Below are 14,308 nucleotides of genomic sequence, written 5' to 3'. Positions count from 1 at the left end.
CTCCCAGTGAGTCAGCAGACGGTTCTTCCTCCTCCTCCCTGCCCCCGCCACCCTCCCCCGCCACCGCCACTACCACATCCCCGTCCCCATCTACCCCAGTTCCAGCCAAATGTAGGAACTCCATGGAACCTTGCCAGGAAAGACCACAGGGTGCCTTGGCTTTCCCAGAGGAGCAGGAGTGAGGGGGCCAGGCCACCCTTGGCCTGAGGATACAGTAAGTGCATCCAACCTCAGCAGAGGTGGAGCCACAGGGAAGCTCCCAAGAGATGACCCAAGATGTACCCCCATAAAGCCAAAACCAGAAATCAAGGGCTGAGGCTGGGCTCTTTATCAAGATGCCCTGGACCTGAGGATATCCAAGAGGAGCTCCTTGCCCCTACCATGACCACCAATAGCACCCCATATTCTCTTAACCCCCTGCCTCTTCCCAATTCCTGCAGGGGCTGCTTGGACAACATTTCCCACGGAGAGGGCAAGAAGGGTCAAGCCACATAACCAGTGTCAATCTTTGCTAGCCAGCATAGGATAGAAGCATAGCTTCTGAAAACAGCAGTTAAGCCCCTGGATCCAGCTATGCCTGAAGCAAGCTGCATACCTAGACTGCCCAGATACTTGAGCCAATCATTTTTTTCCCCCCTCAGGCCAGTCTGAGCTAAGTTTCTATTACCTGCAATTGAAGGAGTCCTTGAATATACATTCATTTGTGTATTTAGTTATTCACTTAACTATTCACCAAGTGCCTGGTAGGCAGGCACTGGGAACAGAGAGGACTAAGCTGCGTCTGTCTTGCATCAATAGGGAAGTGCACAGAAATCACCGCAGTTCCGTACAGAGTGCTGTTTAAGATACAGTGAGGGCTGGGCTTCCCTGGTGGCGCAGTGGTTGAGAGTCCGCCTGCCGATGCAGGGGACACGGGTTTGTGCCCCGGTCTGGGAAGATCCCACATGCCGCAGAGCGGCTGGGCCGGTGAGCCGTGGCCGCTGAGCCTGCACGTCTGGAGCCTGTGCTCCGCAACGGGAGAGGCCACAACAGTGAGAGGCCCACACACCGAAAAAAAAAAAAAAAAAAGATACAGTGAGGACTATTTGGAGGCACCTCAGAGATATGATAACCCTAAAGGTGAGTGCTGACAAATGATGAGCAGCTCTGCAGGTAGACAGGCTGGGAAAGGTGGTCTCTCCCCAGCCCCAAGAGACCTGTCCTCCTGGCACTGCTTGTCTGCCTCTCAGCCAGATCTCTTTGAAACAGTAAAAAGTGAGCCCAAAGTTTGGGTTCTAGTCCCAGTTCTGACACTTTGCTGTGCAGTCTTAATAGGTGACTTCCCCTCTCTGAGCTCAATGTTCCCATCTATAAAAGAAAAAACGCTTTACTGGATGCTAATGGAACTTCATTAGTACGTTAAGCCTTCATGTACTCTATCCTTAAGCCTTCATGTACTCTATCCTTAAGGTCTAGCCAATTAACTGCCATGCAGGTCACAATGAAATGTACAAAATGACTGTGGTAGAAACCACTAGTGTTCCCCTTACATCTATTCTCTTCCTCTTCTGTAGAATATTTTGTTAGGCACAGGGCCTCTTGGCTAAAGACTACAGAGCCCAGCCTGCCTTGCAGCAGGGTATGGCCATGTGATCATTTTCTGGTTAATAGGATGTGGGAGGAACTGATGTGTACAACTTCTGGGGCATGCCTTTAAAGAGAAGGAGCACACTCTCTCTCTTCTCCTTCCCCTTCCCACTGGCTGGAACACAGACGTGGTGAGCCCTCTAGGACCATGCTGCCAAAGGCAACACCCTGGGGACTGCAGAACAGCAGGACAGAGGGCCCCTGAGTGGCTGCAGTATCAGCACTGGACATACCCGGACTGTCACTTGGGTTAGAATAAGCATCTATTCTAGCGTCACCGTTATTTTGGGTCTTTCTTACAGCATCTGAAGTGACTAATTTAGGGACTCATCCCTCCCTTCCTCTCCCGCCTTATCTTCCCCCTCTTCCCACCCCGTGAAAATTGCTACTGCTCAGAGCAGCAAAAGGAAACCACATCTAGAATAGGTGTTTCAAAACATGAACTGAACACTATCTCATCAGAGTCACTTAATGATACCTGGGCACAGCTTAGGAGATATTTCAAGGGTAGACATGACTGGTCTTAGGGATTGTTTGTATGCGAGGGGCTGAAAGAGCCAAGGATGTACTGAAGGCTTCAACCCATGGGTGCGTGTGTCACACACAGAAGATGGGGAGACCTGGAAATGAGGGGGAAGAACAATTCTGATTGGGCTTGGAATGGATCATCCGTGACAAAATGTCTGATGGATTCCTGGACACACAGAGCTGGAACTCAGAACAGGACGGGGGAGCTATTCATGGAAGCCAAAGTTCGGATCACTGAGGGAGCTCATGGAATGAGAAGAGCCCCCCCCCAACAAATTCTGAAGAAGATGCAGAAGTTAATGGTCAGGTCACAGAACGGGGAACCTTTCTCTGGCCACTCCCACAACTTCTGTTTGCTCCCTTTAGTGATAGGCACCCACTACCTCCCAAAGAAATCCACTGGCTTTTGAGCAGCTCTCATTGGTGGAAAGCTCTACCTTTTACTGAGCCAAAGTCTGTCAGCCCATATCATTCCTCATGCGACCCCTTGGACCATGCAGAACAAGTCTGCCCCTCCCTTATAACAGCCCTGCAAGTATTGGAACTTCCTCTCTCTGGTAGAGGTCATATTGGGCAGCCATGCCACATTTTTCACCAAAACAACCCAAAATAATAGACTGTCAAATCTGTGGCCAACAACCAGAAGTCATTTGCTCACATTGCTGCAGATCCACATCTCTGCCATCCTCTTCTGAAAAATTCAGGGAAGGGGTGGAGCTTTATAGGATGTTTCATTTGTTACTATTACATTTTTTTTTTTTTTTTTTTTTTTTTTTTGCCGTATGTGGGCCTCTCACCACTGCAGCCTCTCCTGCCATGGAGCACAGGGTCCGGACGCGCAGGCCCAGCGGCCATGGCCCACGGGCCCAGCCGCTCCGCGGCACATGGGATCCTCCCGGACCGGGGCACGAACCCGTGGCCCCCACATCGGCAGGCGGACTCCCAACCACTGCGCCACCAGGGAAGCCCCCTACTATTACATTTCATTCAGTTAAGCTGAGTCCCTCACTCCAACTGCCGTGATATATATTTTTTAATTATGGCAAAATACACACAACATGAAGTTTACCATTTGAACCTCTTTTTCTTCTTTTTTGCCTCACCCCATGGCTTGTGGGATCTTAGTTCCCCAACCAGGGATCGAACCTGGGCCCTCCCTCAGCAGTGAAAGCGTGCAGTCTTAACAACTTGACCCCCAGGGAATTCCCATTTTAACCATTTTTAAGTGTACAATTTGGTGGCATTAAGTGCAGTCACACTGTTATGTAACCATGCCACAATGTTATGTAACGATGCCATTTTTGAAGTACTGTTTTGACAGTACCTGGTGCATAGAAGGTGCTCAATAATTTTTTGGTGGATGAAGAAGAGAACAAATGAATTTATCTAAAAAGGTTGCCCTCCTCTCCCCACTTTGTTTCTTGTGTCATCAAGGTCCTCAGGGAGAGGACAGGAACAGGAAAGCCCTACAGCACTAGGGTCTGCCCCAGGATCAACGTCCATCCACTATTCAGGGCTTTGGGTTTACAAGTTTTCCCACTTGTGCGGCCACTCACCCAGCTGCCCATCTATCTCATCCCCAAGGTGTCACTGCTTCTGGAGGGGGACCACTCAAGTGGAGAAGAACCAGAAAAAAGGGTCATTTGAAGAAGCTGGACTCTTCCTCAAGTGCTCAGTTGACAGTTAGTTCCAGGGTTTTGTCAGGGATTAAGGTCACCAATCTGTTCTTCCCATAATCTACCTTATTCCCCATAAAACTGGTTATTTGCCCATCTTAGGTCTTCCAGCATTCATTTATCCATTCACACAACAAGCATGATGCAGGTTTATAGCAGGTATTACGGGAATGGAGAGTCAAGCACTTCATGAAGGAGTGGGGAGGTTTAGTTGGACCTCAGAGAGGAGGAGACATTTCAGCTCTCTGGCACAGGGGGCAGCACCAGCAAAGTCACGGAGGAGCAACCACCCACAGCATATTCTGGGAAGACGGGGACTCCGAGGAGAGGCAGTCAGGAGATGAGGCAAGGGAGGTGCTCAGGGGTCGGTTAGGGACCCTGGATTGATTCTGTACACAGTGGGAAACTGGAATGCTGTGACCCACACCTTCCCCCTCCCCCCGCCCCCACTGTCTACCCCAGTTGTCCTGAAATATCCCTGATAGCTTCTCAGAGATCTTATCTCCAAATTCACTCAGCAATCCTAGGGGCCAGAAGACAAATCCATTTAAAGCAGATTATCACCTCCCCTCCTGGACTGAACTTCCGGTTCCTTCTTAACAGCTTCTGTCCCTTCTTTCCTTGATACAGAAGCAAAATAGATGCTGCGCAGACCTTCTCTGCCTTCACTAGTCAGTCTTGATACTCTTATTTTGTTCCTCATCCTTTCTTCTAGAGTGCCCCTCTCTCGTTCTAGGCTGGCTCCTTGTGATAACAGGGCTCCACTTTCCTGCAGGGAACCCAGTCCATTTGGTGCTGGTGGGGCTGATTCCCAGCCTCAGGCCTCAGCGTATGACCAGACCCAGCTTGCTGGAGAATGCCTGCCCTGCCCCCACTCAGTGATTTGCTTGGGAATGAGCCTGTGAGCCAAGCCACACCCAATCAGAGACCTCCCAGGGCTTTGCTGCCAGCGCTCTCAGAAAACACTCTTTCTTGCTGAGGTTGCTAAGAAGGATGTGGTCTGGGGCTGTTGGCAATGAATCTATCAGCTAGCAATAACCTAAAGAATTGATCCAAACAAATACAGAGGCAGAGGTGAAGGCAGGAGGGATACTGAGCCCCGAAAACAACATTTCAGCCCCTATTCCTGAAGCAAGCTGCACTAGACTGTCCAGATACATGAGTAATCTTTTTTTTTTTCCTTAAGCCAGTTTGAGCCAGGTTTCTATTATCTACAACCGAAGGAGTCCTTGAATATACATTCATTCGTGTATTTAGCTATTCACTTAACTCTTCACTGAGTGCCTGTTAGGCAGGCAATGGGGACAGAGAGAGGGCTAAGCTGTCTCTGTCCTCAAGGAGCCTGCATTACAATAGGGGAGTGCACAGAAATCACTGCAGTTCAGTACAGTGTACTATTTAAGATACAGTGAGGGCCACTTGAAGGTACCTCAGCGACATGATAACCCTAAAGGTGAACCCTTAAAACTGACCTGAAGCTCCCCAGGTGGTCAGGCTGGGAAAGGCCGTTCCAGGCACTGGGAGAAACCCAGGCAAAGGCAGTGAGGAAGGAAGCAGCATGGGAGGCTGGGGGAATGCAGGCCCTTCCATGTGGGCGGACAGGAGATGTAACATGGTGGTCACAGGAGGAGGAGAAGCTAAAGGGCAAGCCAGGGCTGGAACAGGAGGTCATGTTTGGATTTAGCTGGTAGGTGATAAGAAAGAAAGGGTTTTAAGTAGAGGAGTAATATTGTTGCCATAGGTAGGCCCAACCTTTGATTAATTGATGCATATGTAACGTTAACCTTGCAGAGGAGGTTTGAATTTTAAAGGATGATGTTTTAAAAGGGCAATGGTTTACTCAAAATAAGAGCTGATGGCAGAATTTGGGGCATCAAATAATTTTTTCTCTAGATCGTGTCCTCCCAGAGATGCTCAAAATACCCTGCCCAGCCTGTGTGTGGACCTACTAGAATCGAGTCAGGCAGGGGTCAGCAAATTTCTTCTGTGAAGGTCCAGATAGCAAATGTTTTAGGCTTTGCAGGCCCTCCCATATCTGTCACAAGTGCTCAACTCTGCCCTTACAGCAGGAAAGCAGCCAGAGACAGTGCATAAATGCATGAGCAGAGCTGTGTTCCAATAGAACTTTATTTATGGACACTCGGAACTGAATTGCATATAATTTTCATGAATCACATGATTTTTTTTCAACCATTAGAAATGTAAAAACCATTCTTAGCTTCTGGGCTATACAAAACCAAGCAGCAAAAGATTGGGCCCCGGGGCCATAGTTGGCAGGGACTGGTTTACAGAAACACTAGCTCCATTCTCAAAGACACCCAGGCAGCAGCAAAAATGGAAAACAACAGGGAACTGGTACATTAATTATGGTGCATCTATATAATGGAATAGCATACCGCCTTTCAAAAGAAGGTGTACTTACATGGAAATAAGCCCATGACATAGGTCATGTGAATAAAGAATACTGTGAGTTATATGACCTAATTTCTATATTAATAAATGGTCCCACGATCCCAGATCTAGTCACCTACCTCTCGCTCCATCTCCTATATTTCAGTGCAGGCCCTTCCTTCTCTGGCACTGAACCCCCTGGAACTTGCTCCTAGGCCCTCTCCTTAATTCTCTCTACTATTTTTTCCTAGATGATTTCATCCACTCCCATGGCTTTAAATACCATTTATATGCTGGCAACTCCCAGATTTACTTCTCCAAGTCCACACCTCTCATCTGAGCTCCAAACTTAAACCCAACTGTCTCCTAAATATCTGTGTTCCAATGACTCACAGGCATCTCCCTCTTAACAGGTCCCTCTTCAAACTCTTGATTTCTCCCCCAAACCTGTTCCTCCCCAGCCCTTCCCACTTCATAAAGGCACCATCTTCCACCCCCTCTGATCAAGCCAGAGACCTGATTTCTCACACCCTTACAATCCATCACCAAGAACAGCCATCCCTGACCCCAAAATATATCTCAAGGGTCTGCAAACTACAGCCCCAGCACCAAATCCAGCTCACCACCTGCTTTTGTTCAGTTCACCAGTTAAGACAAGGTTTACCTTTTTAAATGGTTAGAAAAGAAGAAGACTATTTCAGGACACATGGAAATCACATGAAATTCAAATTTCAGTATCCGTAAATAAAGTTTCATTGGCGCACAGCCACACTTCATTCATTCACATATTGTCTGTGGCTGCTTTTCCACTACAACAGTAGAACTGAGTAGTCGCAATAGTCACGAAGCCTAAACTATTTACTTTCCGGCCCTTTACAGAAAAAAGTTTGGCAACCCGATATATCTTTACTCTCTCTATTCCCCTCCACCTCTGCTTCTCTCTCTGGTCTGCCAAGTCGCCATCATCTCTTGCCTGCATGACTACAAAAGCCTCCTCACCGGTCCCCCACTTTCTCTCTTGTCCCCCAACCCAGTTCTTTACTCCCATCTAGACTCTACACAGCAACCAGAAAAACTGCTGTAAAAACAAAAGTGCATCATGTCATCACTTTCAATATCTAATCAGCTCCTCCATGGCATGCCGGGCCCTGCCTGGCCCACTGACCTCTCCATCAGGGTCTCTTACAATGAGACCCTCTTCCCTACCTCATAGGGTTTTTGCAAACACAGTTCCTTCTTCCTGGATGACATCCTGAGGGTCACCTAGGCAGAAAAGCTGGGTTGGAGGTCTGCCACTCTAAGGATGTCCCTGTTCTGCGTTGCAGTTTGTTTACCTCGTGTCATACTGGGACCTCCCTGAGCAGGAACCACGTCTGCTTTATTTACTATTGGACCCTTAGTTCTATCAAAGGCTTGGCAAATAATGAGTGTTCAAAGCACTGTTCAATGAATGAATGAATGAATGAATGCCTGTGTGTTTAGATAGATAGAGAGATGGATGGATGAATGTCTGTATATAGAAAATGGGTCTGGAAGTGTGATAGTGAACCCAACTCTGGGGCATGGGGATGAAGGTAAAGGTCTACTTCCACCTTCTAGTTGATGTACTTCTGTAACTTTGACAACGAGCATGTAATTCTTTTGTATTAACAAACGAAAAAGGAAAACAGCAACATAAAGATTTATGTGGGTTTTAGACCAGGCTCTATCACTGACTTGCTAGGCTCCCTAGAGCAAGCCCATTGCCTCTCAGGGTCTTCATCTCCTTAACCCTCAAAGGAAGGTCCTGGCCTCCTTCCTGTGCTATGACCACGATCACATGCTGGGCTGGTGTAGTCACGAGAAGCTTCATGGAAGGAGTGAGCCCTGGTGTTTTAGAAGATGACTCTGGAGTCGGAGATATAAATCCAGACTCTGCCACTTCCTAGCCATGCGACTTTGGGAAAACATCCTTTCTGAGTCTCTGTTTGCTCATTTGGGCAATAGGAATTTAAACTCTACCCTCATAGGATGATTATAGGACTCAACTGAGCAAAATTATCTAAACTGTCCTAGTTAGTACAGGTGCTCTATAAATGGAGTCTGGGGAAAGAGTCGAGGGGATCTCCAGAGTTCCCTGGGAATCCTGTTCACCTTCCTTTTTCCTGATAATGAGTCAGTTTGGGCCTTTGGGGTTCAAGGCTGTCCACTGGGCACTGCTCCCCACCCCCGCGATCCCACTCAAGAGAAGAAATCAATTCTTCCTCTCCAAGTGATTTCTGTGTGAGTCAAGACAGCAGTGTGTCATCAGCGCCAGCCCAGCACAGTGGGGCTGGCATCCGCAGCTTGCTTCCCTTATGGCTTATAGGAAGAACAAGAAGAGGGAGAACAGGACAGAGCAGAGCCCCTGGCCTCCCCAAGCCAGACCGTCCCCACCGAGGCACCCTCTCCACACTGACGTCAGGGCATCAGAACCGGAGGAGGCAAAACCAGAGAGAATGTAGACATCTCAGTAGATCTGAGAACATGGTGACTTTTGCTACAGCAGCTGGCCTGCCTCTCACGCCCTCTTCTGGCTAAGGAGCCACCACAAAATGAGTTTGCATCTTCCAGGGTTCAACAGCCACTTGACAAGGCAGTGTGACACCATCTCAGAACTGGAAGTGTGTGCAGAGGCTATACATGCACATGGGTGCACACGGGAGGTACACACACACACACACCATCAGAAACACAGAACCCTGAAAAAAAGTGAAAGCTACACTTAGCTCAGAAGAGGTCTGGCCAGAAAAAAAGGATTCAAAGGAGGGGAGTGGAGAGAGGAAGGGAAGGCATGAGAGAGCATAAGACCAAATCAGAGGGCGGATCCCAGGTCAAGCCCTGGCAGGCCTGTGACACATATATCTGCATTCACTCAACTTCTGCTGAGTCCTGTTAAGTGCCTACCTAGATATGTCTGGAAACCCCATCCCTTCCAGAAGCCTTTCCAGACTTCACTCAAGGAAGGGTCCACTTACTCCAGATGTGTTCTACCTAAACACCTCCCTGCCTTCACATTCTTTAGGTTTCTACCCTGAAAGAGGTTCACCCTGGCAAAACAATGCTGCAGATCCCTCTCCACCTAAGCACCAGCCCCTCTGGATCTCCAGGGATTCCTCCTCATGAGTGTAGCAGGCGCCACTAGTCCTCAGAGCTTGAAGGCTCCTTGGAGTTCACCTGTCCAGTGCCCACTTCCATGCCCATCATGGAGATGGGAATCTGAGCCTAGAGAAACGAGTGTAGGCTGCCATGCTCAGTCACCAATCACCATGAGAGGTGACTAAGAGCCTGCTCACAAGTGGCCCTGGGCCTCAATTCCTCACCTGTTAAATGGCATCATCAGACTGCCTTGCCTGCCCCAGGGTACAGTTTGAGCTCAGGTACAGCAGGCAGGCCTAGGTTCAGATTCTAACTCGGAAGCCTTGCTAGACACATGATCAAGTTTAAATGACTTAACCGCTTTGAGATTTGATTCCACATCCCTAAAAAGCGGGTAACAATCCCTACCCCACAGAACTGCTGTAAGAATAAAATAACATACAGAGAGGACTTAAAGCCCCTAGCACTCAAACAGTGGTAACGATTATTACTACTTTTGTTATTATTGCCATGGGCATGGGGAAAAGTCCTCCTGGGATCCTCTGCACCGAGCCTCCTCTGTCAGGCTATACATCTATACATCTAGGTCCCTGGGAACAGTACTCTTTCTCTGACCCCCTTTGCTCCTAGGACCCCACCAGCACCCAAGCTCCAAAGCAGCAAATCACAATTCAGCTCCATCTCTGTGTCTGGCTCATCCCTGGTGGTGCTCTCTCCCTTCCTCCTCCCAGTGGGCTCAAGCCCCTACTGCCCCTGCTGCCACCACATCCCCCAGTACAGGGCCATCTCCATAAGCACACATTCCAGTGTCTCCCCCATGGGAGGCCCAGTTCCCAGGAGCCTACGCTGATTTAGGGTGACCTGGGAGCCCTGCCTCCCAGAGGTAGTATCTCTCCCTGCTCCAAGGCTCGCAATAAAAGATGTGTCTCAAACCCCACTCCCAGCGGGTTCCCTCCAACATACCCTCCCTAAGCCTCAGGAAGGCCAAAGGCCCAAAGGCATTAGGGGTGTGGAGGAGGCAGACATTCTCTGGACCACAAAGAGAATGAGGAAGAATGGGGGCAGCTGGCTGGGAGCACTGGTCAGAACTGGAGGGTGTAAGAGGGACTCCTGAGAGGCACGAGTGTGCTGAGGACCAGGCCTCTCGAAGAGTAAGAACTCTCAGCAATGGTTCCAACTGGGCTGCAAGGACAACTAGTCTGGGATACCCAGGTCAGGCCTGCCCTCTCCTCAGCTCCCCAGATGAATCCTCTGCCTTGTTGTGGGGACCCTTAGCACATCTTACCAGGCTCTAGAATGAGGGGTAAAGACTGTGCCTGCCTCCAGAGTGGCAGAAAGAGCCAGTTCTGGAGGGAGACAGCATCCCAGCCCCAGAATTTGCCAACTGCATGTCTTTGGGCAGGGGACTTCTTTCTGGGCCTCAGTTTACCCATCTATACAATGGAGCTAATGATACCGTACCTCATAGGACTGCATCCATCACAGCCCCACCCCCCCAACCTGAAAACTCAATGCACCTATCTGGAATCTCTTACTGCAGGGGTGGCAGAACTGGAGTTGGCAGGCAAGGGTTACATAAAGCACACGTGGCCCTCCCCCAGATGTTTGATCCATTCTGAGCCAACGAGAGGAAAAGAAATTTCTCAAAGATCACATGGACCGGTTCCCACCCTCTTTGCCCTCCTCCCCCAGGCCCTGACTATGCCTTTCCTCTTTTGCCAGTGGACCTCCCTGTCATTCCTGCCCTGGGGGTGTGGGAAAAGGACAGCAATGGAAGTGGCCACCCACTCAGAGGATAAGCTCATGGGCAGTGACATCATCCTGCCTGCCCTTCTTCCTCCTCCTCTGACCCTGTGACTCAAGGCCACGGGTTCAGGCTCTGTTAATCTCAGAGGCTGCTTGGATTTGGGTCATTTTTCTTCACATAGCACAAGCCCTGTATGTCCAACCAAGAAGCAGCCTGCAATAAGCCAGACGCTTGTTCTACAACACTTTCTAGGAGTCTCTTTGGGTGCTGTGGAATCCCAACTTACGGCTCTATGATCACACTCAGTCTCTGACCCCAAACAGTATTGCTCAGCTCAGCATCAAACCCAAATCCTACTCCAAAGAATGAAGATTGACGACTCCATAGAAGGTTACAGTTTAAGGATAGAGGAATTCCCACCGGAACTTTCAGAAGTCCACCTCAGCAGAATAAGGACACAGGCTCTACAGAAGGGACAACACTTCTATAACTGTCCTTTCCACAAACATTCAAGCACCTGACCCAGCTATCAGTCATCTGAGTATCTCAGACATTCAGCCAACCTGCTTCCATTGGGTGCCCAGACAGAGGTGCAGAGGGCTGAGGACAGGAAGGAAAAGCGGTCCTCAAATCCCAGAACCCCTTTTCATCCTTGAGCTTGCTTTAATGTAGGCTTCCCATCTCTAACAAGCTGGATTTCCTGATTTCTTGGAACATAGGAGTCTGGAATGAATTGGAAAGCTCACTGAAAGCAAGCAGGAGAAACCACCAGTGATGTCATTGAAGAGAGAAAAGAATTCCAAAGTCAGTCATGGGACCAATACAAGCATCACTGAAGCCACTTAGTGCAAAGCTCACTCCCTCAAGAGTCCCCTTGCTATACAAAAGTCCTTAGTGCAAAAACGGATGTTCATAGTGCTGATCTGAAGTCATGAAGGAAAATTTCCCTGACATTAGGAGTGTCCTGATGTCAGACTGTGATATGTGTAATACAGCGGAGAAAGATTTCCATGGTTAATGGTTAACCTAAGTGTTAATGCTTAATCTCAGGAACTCCAGATATCAGGGAATATACTCACCCAAAATATTCCCATTTCCAAAAGAGCTGGAAATATGAGCCACCACTCATACCCACAGCCTCAGAGCCCTGCCACTCAGATCAGCCCAACCCACTGGACATGTTTAGAGTTAAAATTCAAGTTTAGACTTCAATTTCTCAGCCTCCAAAAGCACCCACCTGTGTACAGGGCCCCAAACTACAAGGAAGGCTGCACAGCATCAGATTTCCTAGGGACTTCTGGGAGGCGAGAGGGAGTCAGAGAGGAGGCTGAACTAAATAAAGAACTCTCTTAAAAACAGAACAGCTTCATTACTTTCTAACATAGAAGCTAACTGCTAAAGACAAGCATGTAAGAAAAGGATCTAGGGCCTTCATTTAATGATGAAATCAGACTCATTTACAATTATCCACATCCAATTTGAAGGTAAATAGTTTTTCTCAATTAAGTCAAACAAACCCTCCCAACTCCCCAATGGTTTTTGCCTTCCTATTTGCTTAACGTTTTCCTCGATGATAGATCCCGTATCTGAGTCATCCATCACGCATTTCTCATTAGGGCAGGTTTGGCTGAGAAAGAAATCCCCTTTTCTGGCGTTTCACTGCCTTAGGGCCCCAAACCTGCCAATTCGATAGCTAAGCAGCAATAGAGGACCTGGGACACTGGGATTCAATCCAATCCCCTCCCCTCTAGTGTGTCCCCACCCTGGGTCCCTACCTTTCCTCCACCCCCTCTCCATTCTACCCCACCCACCATCTATCTCCCTGAGACCTCCCAAGCCCGAATGGCCCCACCCCTGCTTCCTCGTGCTCTGCCTCCCACCCCCCAACAACTATGCATCCCTTCACCCAGGCCAGCTGTCCCTGCCCGTCCTTCTCAGAATCTGTCCCCTCGTGCCCACTGCTGCCCGTGGAAGCCCTCCAGTCGCCCACTCCTTCATCCTTCTGGGCCAGGCAGAATCGACCCCCCCTCCCCGATCCAGCCCCTCGCCCTCCTCTCCCTGGCACACCCCCCTCCTCAGAACTAGTGGTCACGTCAGGGTGTTTTCCTCTGCAGGGACTCCGGGAGACTCTACTTCCCCCTTAGTGGCTTCGTGAAGCTTTCCAGAATCATCAACACAATGACAGATCTGCCTCTATTCCCCCTGCACACCCAGGGCCTCCGCGATCACAGCTACCCGCCCAGCCTCCTCCAGCGCCTTCCCGGGGGAGGGCAGGTCCCACACTGCCCCAGGCCCCGCCGGCCAGGGAGGGGAGGCAAGGCTGGGGGCGGGGCTGGACTCTGGTAGCCCCCCTGCAGCCTCCGGGACCCAGAGCCGGGGTCCACCGTGCTCCCCGCGCGGAGGCCAGCCCGGGCCCGGGGAGAGGGCTGGGGTGGGGGGCGCCCTGCGAGAGATGGGGCTCACCGCCCGCTCTAGCAGCCCAGCAGCAGGCACGCAGCCCGGCAGCCCGGGGCAGGGCTCGGCCGCAAACAAAGGCCGCCCGGACGCGCGCCGAGCCCGCCACGCAAGCACTCACCGCGCCGCGCCTGACTCCCGCGACTCGGGGACGCGGCGGAGCGCTGCCGAGTCGCCGCCGCCGCCGCCGCCGCGAGGCCGGGCGCGAAAGGGGTCCGGGGGCGGCCCCGGGAGTCCGAGGGGCGGGGCGGGCTGGAGGAAGCTGCAGGCCCGGAAAGGCGGCCCGGGTGCGCCCCAGAGGCGGGATTGGCCCCGCGGCGAAGGTTTGGGGCAGAGGCCTGAGCCCGCCCGCTGGGCAGGGCACCCAGCCAGGACCCGCCCCTGACCCGGGTCCAGACCCACGCGGGGGCCCTAGTAAAGGGGCGCTGGTCTGATCTCTGCCCATCTCCCACCCTGTCCCACCCTCCCAAGATCCGAAGTTTATTTTCTGCTAGGGGGACAGGTGAATGGTTACTGACCACCCCGGCTCCCCCTCCAGGCCGCTGGCAGCAGAGCCGGAGCTCGGATCTGGCTGTCTGACCCCCAGTCCAGTGTTCTCCGCCACCAGGCTGGTACCGTGGCCTGGAAAGGGTTAATTCGACTGTGAGGCATTGAGAGCTGCTGGGAGCTCTCTATAAATACAGTGTGTCGTGGGCGCCTGAGCCAACCGCAGGGTAATTTCCACCTAGCTGGTTTTCCCCTTTTCCTTCCGCCCCCGGCCACCCGGCCA

At 50.8% G+C, this 14,308-nt stretch overlaps 1 protein-coding gene across 4 annotated transcripts in view; it reads right to left on the bottom strand.

Annotated features, from left to right (window-relative positions):
• CD276 (CD276 molecule) overlaps positions 1-13,774 on the bottom strand; it is a 30,691-nt gene extending 16,917 nt beyond the window's left edge. Inside the window, exon 1 of one of the 4 annotated variants that reach the window (XM_082619843.1) lies at positions 13,661-13,774. The gene's annotated coding sequence lies outside the window, so the exon portion shown is untranslated. The remainder of the gene's footprint in view (positions 1-13,660) is intronic. The other 3 variants (XM_082619842.1, XM_082619840.1, XM_082619841.1) reach the window with 3 other exon arrangements.
• Between the last annotated feature and the right edge of the window lie 534 nt (positions 13,775-14,308).

Source organism: Mesoplodon mirus (assembly GCF_964341445.2).
Source record: "Mesoplodon mirus genome assembly, chromosome: 4".
In the NCBI taxonomy this organism is placed as follows: domain Eukaryota; kingdom Metazoa; phylum Chordata; class Mammalia; order Artiodactyla; family Ziphiidae; genus Mesoplodon; species Mesoplodon mirus.
The sequence above is the reverse complement of the archived record's forward strand: the minus strand, read 5'-3'. Positions and strand labels throughout refer to the sequence as shown.